Genomic DNA, 21,264 nt, shown 5'->3' on the forward strand with positions numbered 1-21,264 from the left:
ACCTGCGAGAGATGCACTTACATAGCCAAACTGGAAGCAAAGCTCTCTCCGGTCAAGATTGTGCTAGACAGTGAAGAGGAGAAGGCTAACACTTGCATTACACCTCTAGCAACTCATAGCCCTTCAAAACCCACACCATCAACACCCACACATAGCAACACTAAACCCATATATGCAGAGGCCTTTAACATTAACCTGCCTAAGCAACAAGGACCTCCAAAGCCAAAACGCAAGCAAACACCAGTCACAACCAAAGTGACACATAGCTCACAACACCAGTGTGCCACCCAACAACAGCCCCTAAGGCAAGACAATGTACCCAACACTTCATAGGTGACTCTATAGTCAGGCACACTGATGTCCCACTCACCAGGCTGAGCAAGGAGAAAATTACAGTCAGCTGCATGTCGGGTGCCAGGATCCGCCACATAACGCATGCACTCAACTCACTCCACAACAAGTACAAATATGACTCTGTCATTGCCCATGCTGGAGTGAATGACTTGAGACGTACCTCCCTGGACTACATGAAAAGAGACATGGAAGAACTCTTGGATCATGTGACCCAGGCATGTATGACCCTAGCCCTGAGTAGCATCCCGCCTCTGCCCGGAATGGTACCACAGTATAAGGACAAAATGATTGACTTCAACAATTGGCTAAGCTTCTGGTGTCATACAAAGGGGATCCAGTATTTGTCTGCCTGGGAAGACATGATCGACAAACCACAATGCTTTGCCAGAGATGGTCTGCACCTGTCACCCCTGGGATTCAGGTTACTGGCTATAGCTCTTGCCACCCCTATAGTGCCTTTTTTAGGCAAGGTTGAAAGGATAAAACCACCAGCATAACAGATACAAGCATGCAAAATCTGAAGGTAATGCTACTCAATGCTAGAAGTCTAAACTTCAAAATGCACACTCTCGAGGCACTCCTAAAAATGGAGAACATCGATATCTGTGCAGTGACTGAGACCTGGTTCAAGGCTCCAGAGAGCACCGCTGCAATACCAGGCTACAATTCTTTCCACACTTTTCGGCCACAAAACCAAGACCGAAACACTAAAGGTGGAGGAGTGTCCAAGGATATTCACACCTCCAGGCTAGTTGCCCAACACAATGCATCTGAAATTCTCCATGTGCAACTAACACTAGGTAAGACTGCAATCCAAATTGTAGCTTGCTACAGATCCCCCACCATACCCCAAGATTCTCACTACACCTTCCTAAACATACTGGAAAATATTAAGATACAACCAAACACCCTAATATTGGGTGATTTCAACTACCCTGCCATTAATTGGGAAAAATACTCCGGTACCAACTCCTTTTCTCAATGGTTCTTGGAATTTATAAATTCCAATGCCCTGGATCAACTAATCCATTGTCCCATCAGGGGCTCCAATATCCTAGACCTGGTCATTACCAACATGGGAGACAGATGCTCCACACCAGTGGTCACCCCCTCATTGATCAGGTCTGACCATAAGCAAATCACCCTTGACATCCACATCCCACCCCCACCCCCCAGTAAGGAAACCTCCTTAAAAAACTTCTCCAAAGCCAACTTCATGCTACTGAAGTCAGAAGTGACAAACTTCACAACACCCACGCAGACGGGATCTGGAAGTTCGACTGCAGAATGCTACACCAAGGCACTGTACGAGCACATCCACTCATGCATGAATCTCATGAATTTCAAATAGAACCAAGATGATCTTCTCCAAAAAAAGGAAGCCAATCTGGTGGTCCCCTGCTATAAACAAACTATACAACAGAAGGAGGAAACTGTTGCAGAAAAGAGGAAAATCCCAGGATGCAAAAAACTCCCTCACCAGCCTCAGTAAGAAACTGAGATACTCATAAAATCCTCAAAAGCTAGTTACGAAAATAAAATTGCCAAAGATTCCAAAGACAACCACAAGGCATTCTATAGTTATGTCAAGAATCTAAATGGCAATGCTCAGATCTGCTCTGAGCTACAACAGAATGGCATTAAATATACTGATCCCAAGGATATTGCCAATATCCTGGCAGATCGATTTAGTGCCAACTTCACCCCCTTTCACTCCCTAAAGGGCCCATCTCAATACCAAAAGATTGCCAAATTCCGATAATCACAGCCACACAGGTAGAAACAGCACTCTTCAAAGTTAAGAATACAGCATCCATGGGATCAGATGACACCCCAGGCTGTGTACTACATGAACTACAAAATGAACTGGCACCCCACCTAAGTGTCCTGTTTAATCATAGCCTCACCTCAGGCTTCGTGCCCATTGAGTGGCGCACAGCTACAGTTATCCCGCTCCACATGGGAGGATCCACCTTGGATCCCGGAAACTACCGTCACATCAGTCTGACAAGCCTGATCTGCAAAGGCATGGAATGCATTATCATGGAACTTATAAACAAAGACATTGGCAACCTTCAAACACTGGACCCCACCCAGTTTGGTTTGTGAAGGGCTGATCTTGTCTCCTGAATCTGACTGACTTCTTTGAATCAGTCTCCAGAGCTGTGGATGAGGGTAAGGCGGTCCACACAGCCTATCTGGACCTCGCCAAGGCCTTCAACACCATCCCCCACTCTGGAGTCATAGATAAACTTACTAAGCTGAGCATAAATCACTACGTCACTCGATGGGTTGCCAACTGGCTTACTGACAGAACCCAGACTGTAAAAGTAGCAGACTCCGAATCTAGCTCCAGACAAGTGACAAGTGGAGTACCTCAGGGTTCAGTCCTGGGACCACTCTTGTTTGGCATCTACTTCTCTGAAGTACAAGCCAACACTAAGGAACTCTGGCTAACAAAGTTTGCAGATGACTGCAAACTGGGAGCCATTATAGAATCCCCAAATGATGTGGATATTCTACAAAAGGGCCTTACAGAAACAGATGCCTGGTGCCAGAGCCATGGGCTCAAGCTTAATGCCAAGAAATGTATAGTTATCCCCTTTGGAAAAAAACATGTACCCATGAACTACCACATAGGTGGCAGGACACTAAACATCGAAAGTGTGATGAGAGACTTAGGGACACAAGTGGACAGTGGTCTCACTTTCGATAACCACATTGCCACAACAGTCAGGAAATCCTTCTATGTGGCAGACCTCATCACCAAGGGCTTTTCATCCAGAAAAAAAGAGGTCATTGTTCCACTGTACTCATCCCTCATTAGACCCATTATAGAGTATAATGCCCCATTTGGTATGTACCTCACAAGACATCTGCAACAGCTGGAAAGGCCACATAAATACCTCATTAAAAGAATCACAGGCCTAAAGCAGATGCCATATGCTGACTGTCTAAAAAAACTCCAGCTATACTCTGTGGCATATCGCCTACTCAGAGGCGATCTCTGCTTAACATACAAGGCCATGTCAAACCCTGAGCTGTTGGACATGCTCCACTTAAAAAATCCCAATCCCTCAGAGCCACATGCTCCAGGGATCTAAACCTTATCATCACAATGAACAAAACATGCTGGAGGGATAGGTTCCTGACCCAGAGACTCCCCATACTCTGGAATAGACTGCCCATACATGTCAAGCAGAGCGCCTCATTGGCCCTCTTCAAAAGGAACCTTGATGATTGGATGGGAGATAGGAAATTCAGGGATCATGTCAGTCACCCTGCTAGACAGGGGCCCAGAGAAGTAAATATTGTGGGAAGAAATTTCCAGGGAATTGTTATGGCTAGGCTTGCATAGGCCTTAGGGCCGATAGCCTAGTACCAACCTATGAACCTATGAATGAAATAGGACAGCAGGCTGTTAATGATGTAAGCAATGTCTTGCATTTAACCAAAATGTTGAAGCCATTACGGCAGTGGTTTGCCCTTGCCCCTGGGTGCAAAAAACTCAGATTTTATTATATTCTGTGTGGAGTCTGCATGTCCTCCCCACGGTTGGGTAGCATTCGAAAAACATGCGTGCGTAAATGGGCGTGGCTTCGTTGAAGGTTGAGCGTCAAGCTGGCACCTCGGCATTTTGTAAAAATCTATTGCCAATCATTAGCGGACCAGAGTTCCGCTGTGGCGACCCCTTACCAGGAAAAAGCCGAAAGACAAACAACAACAAAATGTTAAAAATGTGTTTTCAAACACCATTCCTGTTATATGCATTTTACTTGTTTTTTTGAGGAAAATATTTCACTCTACAGCCACAAAGCTTTGGGTTTAGGAGCACTGGCTGTTGTTTTAATATACAATTTCTCCAGATGTTTGCATGGGGAGTCATGATGCTGCTTGTTTCATGCAGTATATTAATATAGATTCATGCACCTTTTCTTGAACTGATATCGCTTCTTTTTGTATAGCACATTATTTACTTTTATTACGCTATAAGAATGCTTTATGACGAAGATTTTCATACAAAGATATATATGCACAGCCATCTGCATATCACAAAAATGAATTACTGCATTATTATACTAATTTTGTTGAGAAAGACGTAAGAATATGACAGAGTTTTGCCCCTTTAGTGGTTACAGGGATAAAGCCCTTTCTACTACCCAGGTGACCACGGCTTGATTAGTGGCTCAGGTGACTGACGAAGGAGCAGGGGAAGACTGGCATGCCTATTCTCTGGGGAGAGTGCCATCTAGCATCTCCTGTGATGATCCCTGGTGGAGACTGAGGATGTCATTTGGAGGAGCCTGGAGGCATCCCCCAAAGGGGAGGCAAGGTGGACCTGGCAACGCTGCATTGGAGGCGGGGTGGGGTGTTATATTGCAATGTCGTGACTGCATGTCCACCCCTCAGATGTAACTATATTTACTGCAAGGTAGACAGGAGTGGGTAGGTCCTACAGAAACCCCCCTGGACAGAAACAGAGATAGCTGAACCCCTGGGATGCCCTCAAGATCTATGTCCAGTCTCACCATACCAAAGTAAGTCTGAGGGGTTACAGAGATTGGCTGGTACACCCAGCATGTATGGGGGACATTGGTGCTGCACCTGTGACATGGCAGAAAGGACACACAAAAAAAGAAAGTATGAGAATGTTAAAAGTCCATACCCTAAAATGTTTTCTTTATTTACTGTCTAATGAACTTTGATTTGGGTTCAGAAAGGTCTGCCGCCAGTGGTAAGCCATCACATGAGATGCTAATGTTGGTGGTGGCCCTATCTGATTCAGATTCAAGCCCATCATAGTGATCTTACATGGTCTGCCAGATCACCAGTGTAGACCTTCTACTCCACAGAGTTATATGGTAATGAGGCATTTCAGTGGAGCAGACTATGCTAATTACCCATATATACTCCCCCAGAAATGCCTGTGGTAAGGCATTTACACATCCGAGCAGCTCAACTGTGTAAGTTAGCTTGACTGACTGAGATAATTAAATTTGGCCAAAAGTTTGCATTCACTCATAACTTTCAGTAGGTGAGATTGCATTAGAGGCTAGTGCCAGGGAGTTTACTGGACACAAACTTTAGAATGAATTTGTGTGAAAATGTGTGCAAGAATGAATTTGGAGGGGTGCCTATGCCAATGAGATGTATGGGCCACCAGAAATTATTATCATAGCAAAATTTTAATGAGTGATATTTCTCAGCTCCCTGGCCTTTGTATTGGTGTCAGTTACGTCAGAAACCTCCATGGCAAAGCCAAGGTTTGTTCTGAATTAGTTCTTAACGGTACCACTTACACTGATCCTGTTGACTTAGCCAACCTGCTAGCAGACAGGTTCAGTGCAAACTTCACCTCCCTGTCCCCCCCAAAGGCTCTTTCAACATCGCCGATACTTGCCCTGCATCTCACATCTCCATAGATCAAGTGTTAAAGGCCCTATCAAAGGCAAAGAATGCAGCTTCTATGGGACCTAATAGTATCCCAGGCTGTATTCTGCAACATCTCTGGCAAGAACTAGCCTCGCCATTGAGCACCCTATTCAACCACAGCCTAAGTACAGGCTTCATTCCAGCAGAGTGGAGAACTACCATTGCCATCCCTTTGCACAAAGGTGGTGCCGCTATGGACCCCAGAAACTATCGCCCCATTAGCTTGACAAGTCTGATCTGCAAGGCCATGGAACGTATTATTATGGGCCTCATAAACAAGGACACAGGCAATTTCCAAGCACTTGACTCCACCCAGTTCAGATTTGTCAAGTGCAGATCTTGCCTGTTGAACTTAGTTGACTTTTTTGAGACTGTCACCAAGGCACTGGATGAGGGAAAGTCAGTACATACAGCTTACCTTCACTTGGCAAAAGCCTTTGACACAATCCTCCATTCGGGCATCATCGAAAAGCTAACATAACTTGGTGTAAATCTCTGTCTCATCAGGTGGGTGGCCAACTGGCTCACTGATAGGACCCACAAGGTCAAAATATGTACCACTACCTCCGACAGCTGACCTGTCACTAGTGGTGTCCCCCAGGGATCTGTCCTGGAACCCCTATTGTCTGGCATCTACTTCTCAGAGGTCCAGGCAAAGACAAAAGCCCTATGGCTGACCAAGTTTGTAGACAACTGTAAGTTGGGTGCTGTCATTGACTCCCCAAATAATGTTAAAATACTTCAAGAGGGTCTCACAGCAACAAATGACCGGTGCCAAAGTCATGGCCTTAAGTTAAATGCAAAGAAATGTATTATCATACCATTCAGCAAAAACATGGCCCCTACTGATTATCACATCAACAGCAACCCCCTAACCACACAACCTATGGTGAGAGACCTGGGTACACAAGTTGACAGCAATCTCACATTTGACCATCATGTAGCAGCAGTGATCAGAAAACCCTTTTACTTGGCTCATCTCATAAGTAAAGGGACTGCATCCAGAAAAAAGGAGGTTATTACCTCTCTGTACTCCTTCCTCATTAGGCCAATAATTGAGTACAATGCCCCGTTTGGTATGTACCTCTCCAAACACCTGCACCAGCTGGAAAGGCCACAGAAATACCTCACAAAGAGAATCCATGGCCTCCAACACCTGTCCTATGTTGACAGATTCAAATCACTATCATTCTATTCTGTATCATACAGATTGCTCAGAGGTGATCTGTGCCTCACCTACAAGGCAGTCTCAAACCCTGCTCTACTACAGATGCTCCATATCCGTAAGTCTAACTCCTCGAGTAGTACCCGATCAAAGGGGTTAAATCTAATATGTGACATTAACAAAACCTGCTGGAGAGACAGGTTTGTCTCCCAGATGCTGCCCCATCCCTGGAACAGACTCCCCATGCACGTCAAACAAAATATGTCGCTGACCCTCTTCAAGCACAACCTTGATGAGTGGATGGGCAGCCACAAATTTGTCCCAGGAGTTCCACCTATGTCCTTCATTGACAGATGCTGATTGAGGTTTCTTTTTTGGGGATAAACTCTTGCCTAGGCTTGTAAGGGCTCCAGAGCCATTAGCCTAGTAATCTATTATCCTATGATAACAGAAGAGAAAGGACTTCACTTTTTTGGAAGTAATGCCTGTGAGGAGCAGTGTTTGTCCACCAAGAGCAGTTAAGCAGCAAAAGAGCGATATTTCAATTGCATAACAAGGCATCCAAGTGTGTGTGAAAAATTCTCAAGATAACTCTACATAAGCCGAAAAGCCACTTCGTCTCATTTTGATTAGTTTTCTTTCAAGAAAATAGCTTCTCTTTAAGTCAGTGACAACTTTTATTTGTTGTGATCTGTATAACTGCCTTTAATGTTAAAAGTAATGGAATGTGCTGGGCTGAGTCAAAGGGACAAACGAAATGGAAAATTTCTTTGTGAATACTGTCTGCATACAATTTACTTTCCTGTCAAACATGGTGCAGAATAAGTAATCTGGTTCTAAAGATAAAAAGTATCCTGGGCCCGTAGTGCAGAGAGAAAACCTCCTAATCTGTTATTACAGACCCCAATGCTTTGTCAGAGGTGGTCTTCATCTGTCACCCTTGGGATTTCGGCTACTGGCCATGGCTTTTGCCACCCCCATGGTACCTTTTTAGCCAGTGTTTCAAGGACAAAATTCTCGATGTAAGAACTCCATCTTAAGAACAACCTCAAGGTTTTACTGCTAAATGCTAGGAGTCTTAGCACAAAACTGCATACACTAGGAAGCAGTCCTCACCTTGGAAGACATAGACATTTGTGCAATCACAGAGACCTGGTTCAAGGCTATGGAGAGCATCACAACCATATTGGGCTACACTTCCTTCCACAAATTCAGACCACAAACTGAAGGCGTGAAAACTAAAGGAGTCGGTGTATCAATATTCATTACAAATAAATACACCTCCAGATTGGTTAGACAGCATGGTTCCCTGGAGATACTTCAGGTGCAATTAACTTTTAGTAGGACACCTATTCAAGTCATTGCTAGCTACAGGACGCCCTCCATGAATCAGGAGGACACCCACTCTGCCTATTTGGATCTACTTGAGTCTATCAAGATACATCTGAACTCCATCATTTTGGGTGACTTTCACTACCTATCCATTGACTGGGGAAATTACTCATGTAGAAACTCACTTGCCCAAAGGTTCATCAGCTTCATTAATTCCTTACTCCAATGCCCTGATCAGCTAGTTGACACCCCACAAAGGGTGCCAACATCCTGGATCTGGTGCTTACCAATATGGGGGACAACTGTAGCACCCCCATTGTGAGATCTTCCCTGGTGAGATCTGACTACAAATCGGTCTGTTTCGAAGTTACTATCACACCTGACCCCCCCCCCCCCCGTAGCACAAACTAAACTAAAAAACAGATTATTATAACCTCTTATGGGATGATATAAATAGCTTCACTACACCTCCACCCAAGGATGGAACTGGCAACTATGCTGAATTCTACACAAATGCTTTATACAAACACCTAACCAACTGCACTGAAACAAACTCCTCCAGGAGGCGCAAACCTGTCTGATGGACAACTGCCATTAACAGGCTTTACAATAAGAGGAAGAAAAATTGCTGTCTAAGAGTAAGAGGGAATGACTCCAAACTGGAAACACTCCCCCTCAGCTTAAACAGGCAAATAAGACTCATTGTTAAGTCCTTCAAAGCTACCTATGAATCCAAATTAGCTTCCTCAACTAACGACAACCATAAGGCGTTCTTTAGTTACACCCGTAACCTAAAAGGAAAGGCTCAGATTTGTGCTGAACTGGTAGTTAATTATACTACATATACAGAGCCTATGGACATTGCTAACTTGTTAGCCAACAGGTTCTATGAAACTTCACTCCCCTTTCCCCAAGACATCCCTACCACCTGTCTTCTACCCTTATCTCTAAAGAGCAAGTCGTTAATGCCCTCTCTAAGATCAAAAGCACAGCATCCATGGGACCTCATAACATCCCAGGCTGCATCCTACATGGGCTCAAACAAGAATTAACAATGCCATTGGGTACTCTTTTCAATCATAGTCTAAGCACTGGCTTAATCCCAGCTGAATGGAAAAAGGCCACCGTTGTCCCCTTGCACAAAGGTGGTACTTCCACTGACCCTGGGAACTATAGATCTATTAACCTGACTAGCCCTATCTGCAAGGCCATGGAGAGAATCATTATGGACCTTATCAACAAAGATATTGGTAACCTCCAAACACTTGACGTTACTCAATTTGGATTTGTCAAAGTGAGATTATGCTTGTTAAACCTCTTGGACTTCTTCAAGACAGTCACCAAGGCCATTGATGAGGGGAAATATGTACATGCAACCTACCTAGACTTAACCAAGGATTTTGACACTATCCCCCACGCAGGCATAATTGACAAACTCACCCAGCTAGGTATCAACCCATATATCATTAGATGGGTCGCTAACTGGCTCACTCTTAGAACCCATACAGTCAAAATATGGGAATCCACCTCCAACAGCAGACTTGTAACCAGTGGTGTTTCACAGGGATCAGTCCTCCCACCTCTACTGTTTGGAATCTGTTTGGAATCTATTTCTCTGAAGTGCAAGCTAAAACTAAAGGTCTGTGGTTGACAAAGTTTGCTGATGACTGCAAACTGGGAGCAGTCATAGAATCTCCAAGCAATGTCATCATCCTACAAGAGGGTTGACTGGTGCCGAAGTTATGGCCTTAAACTCAGTGAAAAACAAATGTATTGTCATCCCTTTCAGTAAGATTGATGCTCCTGCTAACTACCACATCAGTAATAACATCCTAAGTATGCACTCAGTGGTGAGAGATCTGGGCACACAGGTTGACAGCAACCTTACCTTTGATCACTATGTCACCACAGTGGTAAGGAGGACATTCTGTATTGCTCATCTCATAAGTAAGGGCATTGCCTCCAGAAAAAAAAGAAGTTATAACCTCCCTGTACTCTTTCCTCATCAGGCCAATAATTGAATACAATGCCCCTTTTGGTATGTACCTGTCCAAGCACCTGCAGCAATTGCAGAGACCACAAAAGTTCCTCACAAGGAAAATTCAAGGTCTTCAGCATCTGTCCTATAAGAATCATCTGATATCATTGTAACTTTATTCTGTTTCATACAGACTGCTCAGAGGTGATCTCTGCCTTGCACATAAGGCAATCTTTGACCTTGCTTTATTGGAAATGCTACATATCTGTAAGTTAAATGATACATGGGTTACCTGCTCTAATGGCGCTAACCTGGTATGTGACATTAATAGAACCTGCTGGAGGGACAGTTGTCTCCCAGAGGTTACCACACTTTTGGAACAGACTCCTGCTTCTTGTCAAGCAGAGCTTTTCATTAGCCCTCTTCAAATGCAATCTGGACAATTGGATGGGTAATCGTAAGTTCACCCCAGGGGTTCCACCTATGTCCCTCTTGGACAGGGTGATAGATACTGATCGTGAAAATAAGGGTAAAACTTGGCTAGGCTTGTAAGGGCCCTAGGGTCATTAGCCTAGTAGCTTCATATGATCCTATTACAAATTCTGTCTGTTAGGCATTCCAGTAAGACAGAAACAGGGTCTATATTAGAAGCACAAAAAGACATTACCGCGAACGCTCACATGAGCGAAAATGCTGGGAATCGAAAGGGTGTTTGTGGGGTCGTGGTACAGTGAGAAATAAGATATTTGCCCTTTCCTCACTGTAGTGTGACCTCAGAGTTAGAATATATAGTTTGCGGGGGATGTGGGGGGTGCACAGCCACCCACAATACCCAGTTCGATTACTGGCATTTTTGCTCATACAGGACTAGAAGTCACAGAAAATGTTGACATGGTAAGGATAAGTTTTGAATTTCCTCAGTATATATTGATCTGTGGTAAAGTAACAGCTTCTCAATCCATAGATTCTTGATGAGAAGAGCAAGTTCTGAAGCAAGTCAGAAAAAGAGAGAAAAATGTTCATGAGTGCTTGGGATGGTTCAGAACAAAACGGCAATGTGCATTCAGATGTTGACAAGTGATCTGTAGAGTCTGTCTATTCAAAAACTGCATTTCCTCTTCCACGGGAGCTATCACTGTAAATTATAATGTTGAAGTGTTTACAATAAGTCAGTAAGAAGAGGTAGGAGTGCTTAAAGTCAGTACTCTTAAGTGATTTTCTATTTTCCTTTCCATCCTTTTATACTGGACTGGTTTATCCTTTGTTTTTATTTATTTATTTTTGGCATCTTTTTTTTACCCTTGCTGTCTGTTGGCCATTAACCCCCACCAGGCCAGTTGGCCTATTCATTCTCCTTCACCGGGGCAAGAGTTAAGCTGAAGGAGCCACCATTTACACAGCCATCAGGGGAAGTTTGCCTTTTTTTCCATTTTCTCCTCAATCCCAACTCCACATACTCCCCTAGGTGCCAGGGAGGGGCATGTAACTGGCAATCCACAGTGGACATCCCCTCACTTCTGAACGGGGTTGTCTCTCTATCCAAGTGGTACTGCCCCTCCCCTCAGAGCATGAATAGTCAACTCTTTCTTGTCTCCACCAGGGAGATTGCACCACTCAGTGCACCCCTTAGTGTACACATACCTACATGTGAGTATAATCTCCCCTTTGGCATGTATCTGTCCAGACACATGCAACAACTGGAATACCTACAGAGATACCTCACTAAAAGGATACAAGGCCTAAAACAACATATCTTACATGGACTGCCTCAAAGCCCTGTCACTTTATTCGTTATCCTACAGACTGCTAACCTGTGTCTGGCATAAAAGGCATTCTCTAATCCCATACTGATGAACCTCTGCATATCTGCATGTCAAATGGCATCAGAAATACTCAGCCCAGGAATATAATCTTCTTTTGCAACATCAACATAACAGTTTGGGACAGCTTTATCTCTCTGAGGATACTACTGAACTAGAACAGACTCCCTATCTGTATAAAGCAAAGCTCATTCAGGTCACTAATTCAACTGCAACTTGGATCTATGGATGGGTAATAGAAAATTTACCCCAGGACTGCACTCAATAAAACTAATAGGCAGAGGCAGTTCATAAATGCTTTATCACATGCACAGGTCTTCTCAAATTATCTATATTATGATCCCAGTTATTCTCATTAGGGGTGCTATATAATTTATCACCCATGGGATGGGTAAGGCCAACCTAATACCAAATGGGATAGGTTAATTTAAGCTCCAAAATGGAAATTGGCTAGGCTTAAAATGGCCCAGAAGGGCAGTTAACCTAGTATTTACCTATAAACCTAAAAGCATAGAGCCAGGCTACTTTTTCAGCCTTTACTGAATGCAATACCTGTTTTCAGAGGTAGCTCAAAACATTTCATTTGGCTGAGCTGCATCTTGCAGAAAGTGACAAAGCGTGAAAGTGTAAAAGGAGGGAATCATATCCAGACCTGCAACACAGAGTAATGACAGCATATTTACAGCTCAGTGTGTTAAACTGCTGAGGCAGACCTCCATCACAGTGTGTGTAAATAAATGTGATACATGCTATGGCAGTAATGCTCCACTGCTAATGGGAGTCAGAAGGTACTCGTATAACTTCTGAATACTGTCATTTCCCATTTTTTTAAGGAGCTCTTGGCCACGTCTGCCATAATGTGGCCCAAAAATGTCCTTAGAGTAGTGCACATACCTTGTTCTGAAATGTATTTAAATGAATAAATAAATGTGTCATCAGTCAATGTTTCTGACTCTGCTTGTTAGACAGTATCTCAAAATAAGCGTAGGAAGGCTATGGTTAGCTGCTGCCGTCTGGTTTAGGGAAGTTGCAGAAATTTTAGAGGAATGGATTACAAACCATAAGTGAAACAGCAACCAAGTCGGTAACCCCATATTACGCAGTGAGAACCCATGAAGATATAATAGTGATGAGGTCCCATCTAGTATACTCACTTTCATATATTTGATATAAAGTAATGAAGTAATTCAAGGGAAGAGGGGGTGCCAGGTCAGCAATATCAGTCAGCAATATCTGCCCGTTCCTTCCTAGTTTTTTCTAGCCAGGCAATTACAAAGGATATAAAAGTGGTGCAGATTTGTAGACCAGTTAGCCAACATTCTAAATATGACTGTTCTACAAAAATGTGCATAAGGCACATGTCATTCTTGTTGTGTTTTTTTGGTTAGAAAAAAAAAAGCCAGAGATGTTGCCCTATAACGACTATAGCAAATGCAGCAGAATGGTCACCCTTCATGAATGGAATGTGTCTGTTACCAGTACATGTTAACAAGGGCAAAAACATGACATTTTCATTATAGGTGTAGGAAGCACAGTGGAATTTCTGTCAAATTGTCTATACATTACTGTATTCTAACATCTTTAATTATGCCTATTTAACTCCCCAAAAGCTGACATCCTCTCATTACAGATCCATGATGCTACCAACACAGCATAATGTTTCACTACAGATTCCTAACACACTGAAAGCCGATACATTTACTGAAGGACACCAGTCTCTTCCCACCATTAGCATGGGACCCTTCTGTAGGTTAGAGAAACAGGGTTCTCGGCCCAAGGTTGCTGGACTTTATGGCAGGCACAGACGTGTATACACTGGCCAATACAGGCATATTTCCACCAAAACAAATAAAAATCTCATTTCATATTCCATTCTTCTATGAAGTTGACATCCTTACACATTATTACAATAGGAGCCTAAACAGTTTACTGAGTATGTTACAGTCTCTATTTCCTCTTATTAGATGCTTATTTGGGACTGCTTATTTTACAAAGTGTATTGTTCTTTGTGGCTATATTTGACATATCAAGACCACAGGATCACAAAACAGAAAACAGTAGCTTATAGAAACTCTCCAGTGGTCATAGTAGGCTGAAGAAAAGGCATGTTGAGATCTTTGCTGAGGAGTGTAACCATAAATATAACCTGTAATGAAGCCCCAGAAATGGAAATATCCATATGCTGAATTGTTCCATAACAGGAAAAGTGTCATTCACATAGGCCCCTAAACAAACTGCACTACTGAAATCAGCCACAGAGTATCATACTGAAACCTGCCATGGCATTAAATACAATGGTGACTACTGAACACTTGGGAAGATGCCAAACCTATAGCAGACTAATGCTGTTCTGTACACAAAATATTGACTTGACTTGATAAAGGTAATGTAGTACATGGAATGTGCTGACGACATTCCAAAACTGGCAGAAAGGTAACACTGTTATGCCCTAGTCTGCCATAAGACCCAAACATAACAGATTTCAAAGATGCATAAAAAAACTCTGTTATGCATCTTTCAACAGTGATATGATTGAGTTTTGCACAGTAGGACATATGACAGCCATCACAGACAGTGTATGAAGCATTTAACAACTTTTAAAGCTTTTGGTTGATTAGAAGTGCACTTTGCTTCTGGCCATTCTCTGTGCGACAGCACTTACTGTTTTGCAGTATTCGAAGCCGTAAAACACCTTGTTCTCCTACATTTCTTTCTCCCCCTGCATCAGAGCACCTTAAGCTCTATATACTGCAAAGAACTATGAATGGGTCTCTCCAATAACTGCTTATTATGTATTCTCAACATGAATGTCGAGTCATGTCCTGAAGTCCATGTTGCTCCACTCTTGATGTGAGTTTCTTGACTTTCATATCACAAACATTTAGCAAGACGGTTATGATCAAAGTATAATACAGTTTGCACTGAAATTGCCATGAGCAGCTCTTTCTGCTCCATAGTGTCTGTTAGAACCAGACTCCCATGAAAATTGTACAAGCAGAAAATGACTGATTTCAACAATTGGCCAAGTTTCTGATGTCATTCTAAAGGGATCCAGTATCTGTCTGCCTGTCACCCCTGGGCTTTCAGATACTGGCCAAGGCTCTTGCCACCCCTATAGTGCCTTTTTTTAGGCAGTGTTCCAAGACCAAATTACCACCGTAACGGCTACAAACAAATGCAATCTGAGGGTCATGCTGCTCAATGCTAGAAGTCTAAATCTTAAAATGCACTCACTTGAAGCACTAATGGAGAACATCGACATTTATGCTGTAACAGAGACCTGGTTCAAGGCAGCAGAAAGCACCCCTGCACTACCAGGCTATAACTCATTTCACACCTTTCGGCCCCAAAACTTGGACCGAAGCTCCAAAGGCAGTGGTGTTTCCATATTCATAAAGTATGCACACACCTCAAGACTGGTAGCCCAACATAATGCGTCAGAGATACTGTGGGTGCAGCTAACACTGGGTAAGACAGTGATTCAGGTCGTATCCTGCTATAGGTCCCCAACCATGTCTCAAGACTCACACTCCACGTTCCTAAGCACCCTGGAGAATATTAGGTTCCAACCTAACACTCTCATACTGAACAACTTCAACTACCCTTCCATTAAAAAACTACTCATGTTCCAAGACACTTGTTCATAGTCCATTAAAAAAACTACTCATGTTCCAAGACACTTGTTCATAGTTTCCTGGAATTCATTAATTCCAATTCCCTGGACCAGCTCATTCTTACCCCCACTAGAGGTAGCAACATCCTTGACCCGGTCATTACTAACATGGGCGACCATTGTTCTACACCAATAGTCAACTCCTCCCTGGTTAGAGCTGACCACAAGCTAATCACCTTGGAAAGCCACCCCCCCACCAACACCCCCACCACCCCAGTCCCCAGCCCCCACAAAGGTAACCACCATGAAAAATTTCTCCAAAGCTAACTTTGGGGTCCTAAAAACAGTGGTGGTTTACTTCACAGCACCCATGCAAATGGAGAATAGTTGCATGACCGCCAAATCATACACCAATACACTGTACGAACACATATACAAATGCATGGATCTCGCCATACCCAACAGAATCAAGATAGTCTCCTCCAAAAAAAGGAGGCCAATCTGGTGGTCTTAAGCTCAATGCCAAAAAATGTGTTGTCATCCCCTTTGGGAAAACCCCCGGTTCCCATGAATTACCATATCGATGGTAGTCCACTTAACACAGAAAGCATTATAAGAGATCTGGGAACACAGATTGACAGCAACTTCTCTTTTGATCACCACATTGCCACTGTGGGCAGAAAGTCCTTCTATGTGGCACAGCTCATTACTAAGGGTTTTGTATCTAGAAGAAAGAGGTCATCGTCTTCCTCTACTCTACCCTCATTAGGCCAGTCATCGAGTACAATGCCCCATTTGGCATGTACCTCACTAGACACCTGCAACAACTGGAGAGGCCACAAAAGTACCCTACAAAGAGGATCCTAGGCCTTAAACATTTGTCCTATATGGACAGACTCAAAAAACTCCAACTATTCTCTGTCTCATATTGCCTACTTTGAGGCGATCTCTGCTTGACTTACAAAGCCATGTCTGACCCAGCTCTGTTAGAAATGCTACATCTAAAGAAATCCCAAATTCTCCACATGACATGCTCCAGATACCTCAACCTCATTACCGCAATCAACAGAAAGTGCTGGAGGGACAGGTTCACAATCCAGAGACTGCCCATGTTAAGGAATAGACTTCCCATACATGTCCAACAGAGCACCTCACTGGCCCTCTTCAAGAGAAAGCTTGATGAGTAGATGGGAAATAGAAAATTCACCCCAGGGATCACTCCAGTGGCTCTACTCAACAGAGGCACTGGGAACTAAGGTCAGGTGACACAATGCTAGGGTAATCCTATTGGCTAGGCTTGTCAAGGCTCTAGGGACATTAGCCTAGTACACACCTATGCTATGGTTGGTTTGATTAACTTAGCTATAGTCACATAAATGCAGTACTATCAGGAATTAAGTGGACAAATGGTGTCTGTACTAAGTCTGACTTTTCATCAGTTCACATAGTAGTATGGATTTATGTCTTCTGCTGGGTATTCTTTAGTATATTTTCTTTCAACAGCAATGACTGTCTGCTTGGTAATCTCTTTGCCATTTCTTTTGTGACACTCTCTCTTACACTGCTTGCACTTTATTGCTGGACATTGGTTTTCTGTTGTTTTTGCTTATCTCCATTGGACTAAATTCTACATTCACTTGCTAATAATCCTTTTTAGATCCCTTTTCTGAATAATACACATATAGGTGGATTTTGTTATGGTCTGCCCCCTTCCTAACCATCAAATCTCTCCTCTGGCCACTCTACTGACCTTTTCATTTCTCCAGGAATGAGAACCTTACAGGGCACATTCATTCTCCTAGAGGCAAATGATAACTGTGACAGGAGCAGTGGAATCATCGATGTGGAGGACTGTTTTTTTTTTCCTTTAGACATACCTGTTTCTGTGCACACGCTCAGTGATGAATCCAGACTTGGGTAATGAGCATTGTGCAGGACTGTCATTCACTTCAGCAAATGGTGCAGGACTACAGATACTCCAATGTCATGAGACAAATGCCATTGCTGACTCACTAGTCTCTACAAAGATGCGCCAGTGGAGAACATGTTTGGGGGCATATGCTCCTTCCTCAGATCCTCAGAGACAGGCGCAGACTCAGCCTCTGCTTTCTCCACCCCCCTCAGACAGGTCATTCAGCACTGGGATTACAAATTGATCCTGTGGTCATCAGTAGTGTACCAAGGGCTCAGTTCCTGTATGCTGCATAGATGACAAGTACAGATGGATTTCCTTGTCTGACACATTATGCATGCCAACTTCAATGCAATACTTGTGTGACATTTTACATTTCACAGTTACTTTGTATGCTTATTTTGCAGCTTTTATTCCTAATGCGTTATCTAATGCTGATGATACAGTTTTTTAGCTCAGACCATCATTATTAACACAGTAGTGTGTAAGAATAAGCACTTGACTTTATTTTTTTACTTCCTCCTTAACTTGTTATTTGCACAGAGGGTTTCTGCATATTGTCTTGTGCACGGTTTGCTTATCTTGCTGTTGCTGCTCCATTACCTGTTCTCCCTTCCCTGGTTCTCATCTTGAAAAAGCCCTGGATCCTTCCGCCTGTCTCCTCCAAATGAATATTTCATGACTTAATGCCAGTCAATTACTGAGCATCATATCCTTAAGAAATCCTGAAGCTCCCAAGTTTGCTCTGTAACCCAAGTAGTACTCACTGATGCTTTCCTAAATAGAAACATGGCAGTAAGGTCAAGAAAGCACTTGATTTGCAAAGGCTGATGTGTAAAATGCTTTAGTAATATGTCATAAAAATAAGTGACGTTATAAGTGACTTCAGTGCATATTGCAGAAACAAGAAATTTTGCACAATAGAGTTCTTACAATATTATTCTCTTAAACAAGTCTTCTGCTGTGTGTCCACTACTATAAAAATCAACAGATGGAAATTGCAAAAAAAAAAAAGAAAAAAAGAAAAAAAAAAATCACGTTCAGTAGTGAACATTAACATTGGAACCCATCTGCCTCATTCTACTTGAGGATATCTTCTGTCTCTATCCTGAGCTGGAAAGTGTAAAGCATCATTAATACTGTGTTTTTCTCAAATATAGCTTTACCTAACAGAGGCTAAGAGAACTCATATGACTATCACACAGCAATTTCTCTCAAACTTCATTCCCCATTCTTACCAGATAAAGGAAAAGCATCACGTTCCACTGCCTTCAGTAATTAAACTGCTGCTACCATCTTAAGTGGCCTGGAGAAATTCAGCTGGTTTACATCTAAAAATGGACATACATATAATTCTTTTGCTGGCCTTTCTTTTTCAAAGGGCAACAAACTGTGGCATACTGTATCAGATAATGTATCTAATTAAATAAGCAATTACTACAAATATAAGAAAATAATTAAGCCATATGAAGACACATCTGTAACTTACTGAATTTCTGTACAGCTTCATTACTGCATTATAATATATGTCACTGCTGCAAGTCAGTATAAATGTTATTCACACATTAATTAATCTGTATTTTATTTAACATTTGTTAACTGGGTAATGGACTGATCCAAATTACCTATTTTAGCTACTGCTTTGGCTACAGGAAAGTAAAACAGAACAATAAAAAGTAAATATAATGAAGTTTAAGATGAAATGATCAGAAAAAAAAAACACTAAAGACACAATGCTAAAGTTAACCATATGTGGGACTATTAGCTTTATACTTAAATAAAAATGTTACCCTCCAGAAATAATGCATTAAATATTTCAGTAAACAAAGCAAAAAAGTTTTGTCTTCCATAGAACATAATTAACAAATATTATCACAAAGTGATTTAAAACTAAGAATATAGAATGCAATTCGATGTTCATACTTCCATCAAAATATTTAACAAATATTATCACAAAGTGATTTAAAACTACGAATATAGAATGCCATTCGATGTTCAGACTTCCATCAAAATATTTAACAAATATTATCACAAAGTGATTTAAAACCAACATTATAGAATACCATTTGATGTTCAGAATATATAAGTGAAAATTCATGTTCCTGGAACATACCACACTGCACATTGCTAGTAACCTGTTATTGCGCAATCATGACATATGAATGAAATAAGTGTTACCTTATGCCTCTGGGCTCCTTTTTCAGATTTTGTGGATATACCACAAGCTGAATGCTACAGTTAAACAAAATTGCTCGTTAATCCTTCATAGAATGCCTGCTGCTACAGTACTTGTCAAAAGCTAAGGTGCTGTGCTGGTCTGAGTGGCTGTTTTTCTTTAACAGAACTCTGTGGTAGTGTCCCTCTGCTGTGAGCATGATTCCTTCAGCATACGCCCCCTTCTACCTTGCTATGAGATTAATTAGCTTCTGCTTTTTCTGCTGGGAGGTGAGGCAGTAAAGTAAAATCAGTGGAAGGTGCTTCTGATGCTAGCCATCTGCACTCAATCATTATTTCACACTTACAAACTCAAAAGAGTTTTTCCCTGGCTCTTTATTTTTATGGGACTGGATACTCCACATGAAAATATTGTGCAGCCCTTAGCTCAGTTTTATATTATAACACTTAGTATATCATCTTATTGACTTTGTTTACAGAAGGTAGCATTAATCATGACAAAAGATACCAGTGGTACAAAAACTTACATTTTTCCTGTCTGTTGTGTTGACTTGTAGCTGGCGGTTTTCCAGACCACATGAAATCACTGTTTCTGTTTTGACTTATTGTTTGTGTAAAGGATCCTCAATGCTTTATCAAGACGAGCAATGAGAATATGATGCTTGATTTAGAACTTCTGTCAGCAGCACGTTTGAAAGAGGAACAGAAAATTTAAGATACGGCTCAAGGGAAGCTCAAGTCTGCTCTGCAGCTTTTGTAGTATCGGATACAGAGAATGGTAATGTGTGCGTTTATGTCTCTTCCACAGCAAAATCCCATGGAATATCTTTTTCCAGTGAAACTAACATAAGGCATTATATGCCATGAGAAACACTTGGTTAACACAAATTGTTACAAATATTTAACAAATATTCTGCCGTCATTGAACCGTATCATCTTCAGCTCCAGAACCATATCTGGTATGGAGTCATGAAACAAAAAAAAAACAAAAACAAAACCCAATCATACTTCTCAACATGTTGGCACAAGAAATTTGGACAAAGCCTAAAATAATGGGGGCAAAGACCAAAAATAGGGATAGATTTTAAATATTGCTGTTATAAATGTGGAAAGTTTCTAAAATTGCATACTTTGTGTTTGCTTGCATTTTCTGAAAGACTGAAATCTGAAATGTAAATGTCTGCCATTATTTGGTGGCTTCAGTCATCAGTGATTTGCTAGAAAACCAAGTTTTATAGGAAACAGACCAAACATATGAGGAAAAAACTGGACATTCTGCGAAAATCTGGACAGTTAAGAGGTATGAACCCAACTGCACGACTTCTCCCAAATTACAAATATGAAAATGAAAACCATTACAAATTTCATTGCAATTGTATGAACATTCACAATGACCAGACCATAATAGAAACCTAGAAATTCCTGCATGTGGCATGTACTATGGAAACAAAATTTGGGAAAACAATGAAGCACCAAAAAGGG

General features: G+C 42.0%; 1 protein-coding gene across 1 annotated transcript in view; it reads right to left on the reverse strand.

The window, feature by feature from the left end:
• The window catches only part of LRRN4 (leucine rich repeat neuronal 4), a 197,289-nt gene extending 177,154 nt beyond the window's left edge, over positions 1–20,135 (reverse strand). Inside the window, exon 1 of the mRNA XM_044056510.1 lies at positions 19,786–20,135. The gene's annotated coding sequence lies outside the window, so the exon portion shown is untranslated. The remainder of the gene's footprint in view (positions 1–19,785) is intronic.
• Positions 20,136–21,264: the final 1,129 nt, after the last annotated feature.

The sequence above is a fragment of the Protopterus annectens genome, chromosome 1.part2 (assembly GCF_019279795.1).
Source record: "Protopterus annectens isolate FY-2018-M chromosome 1.part2, PAN1.0, whole genome shotgun sequence".
NCBI classification, from domain to species: Eukaryota; Metazoa; Chordata; order Ceratodontiformes; family Protopteridae; genus Protopterus; species Protopterus annectens.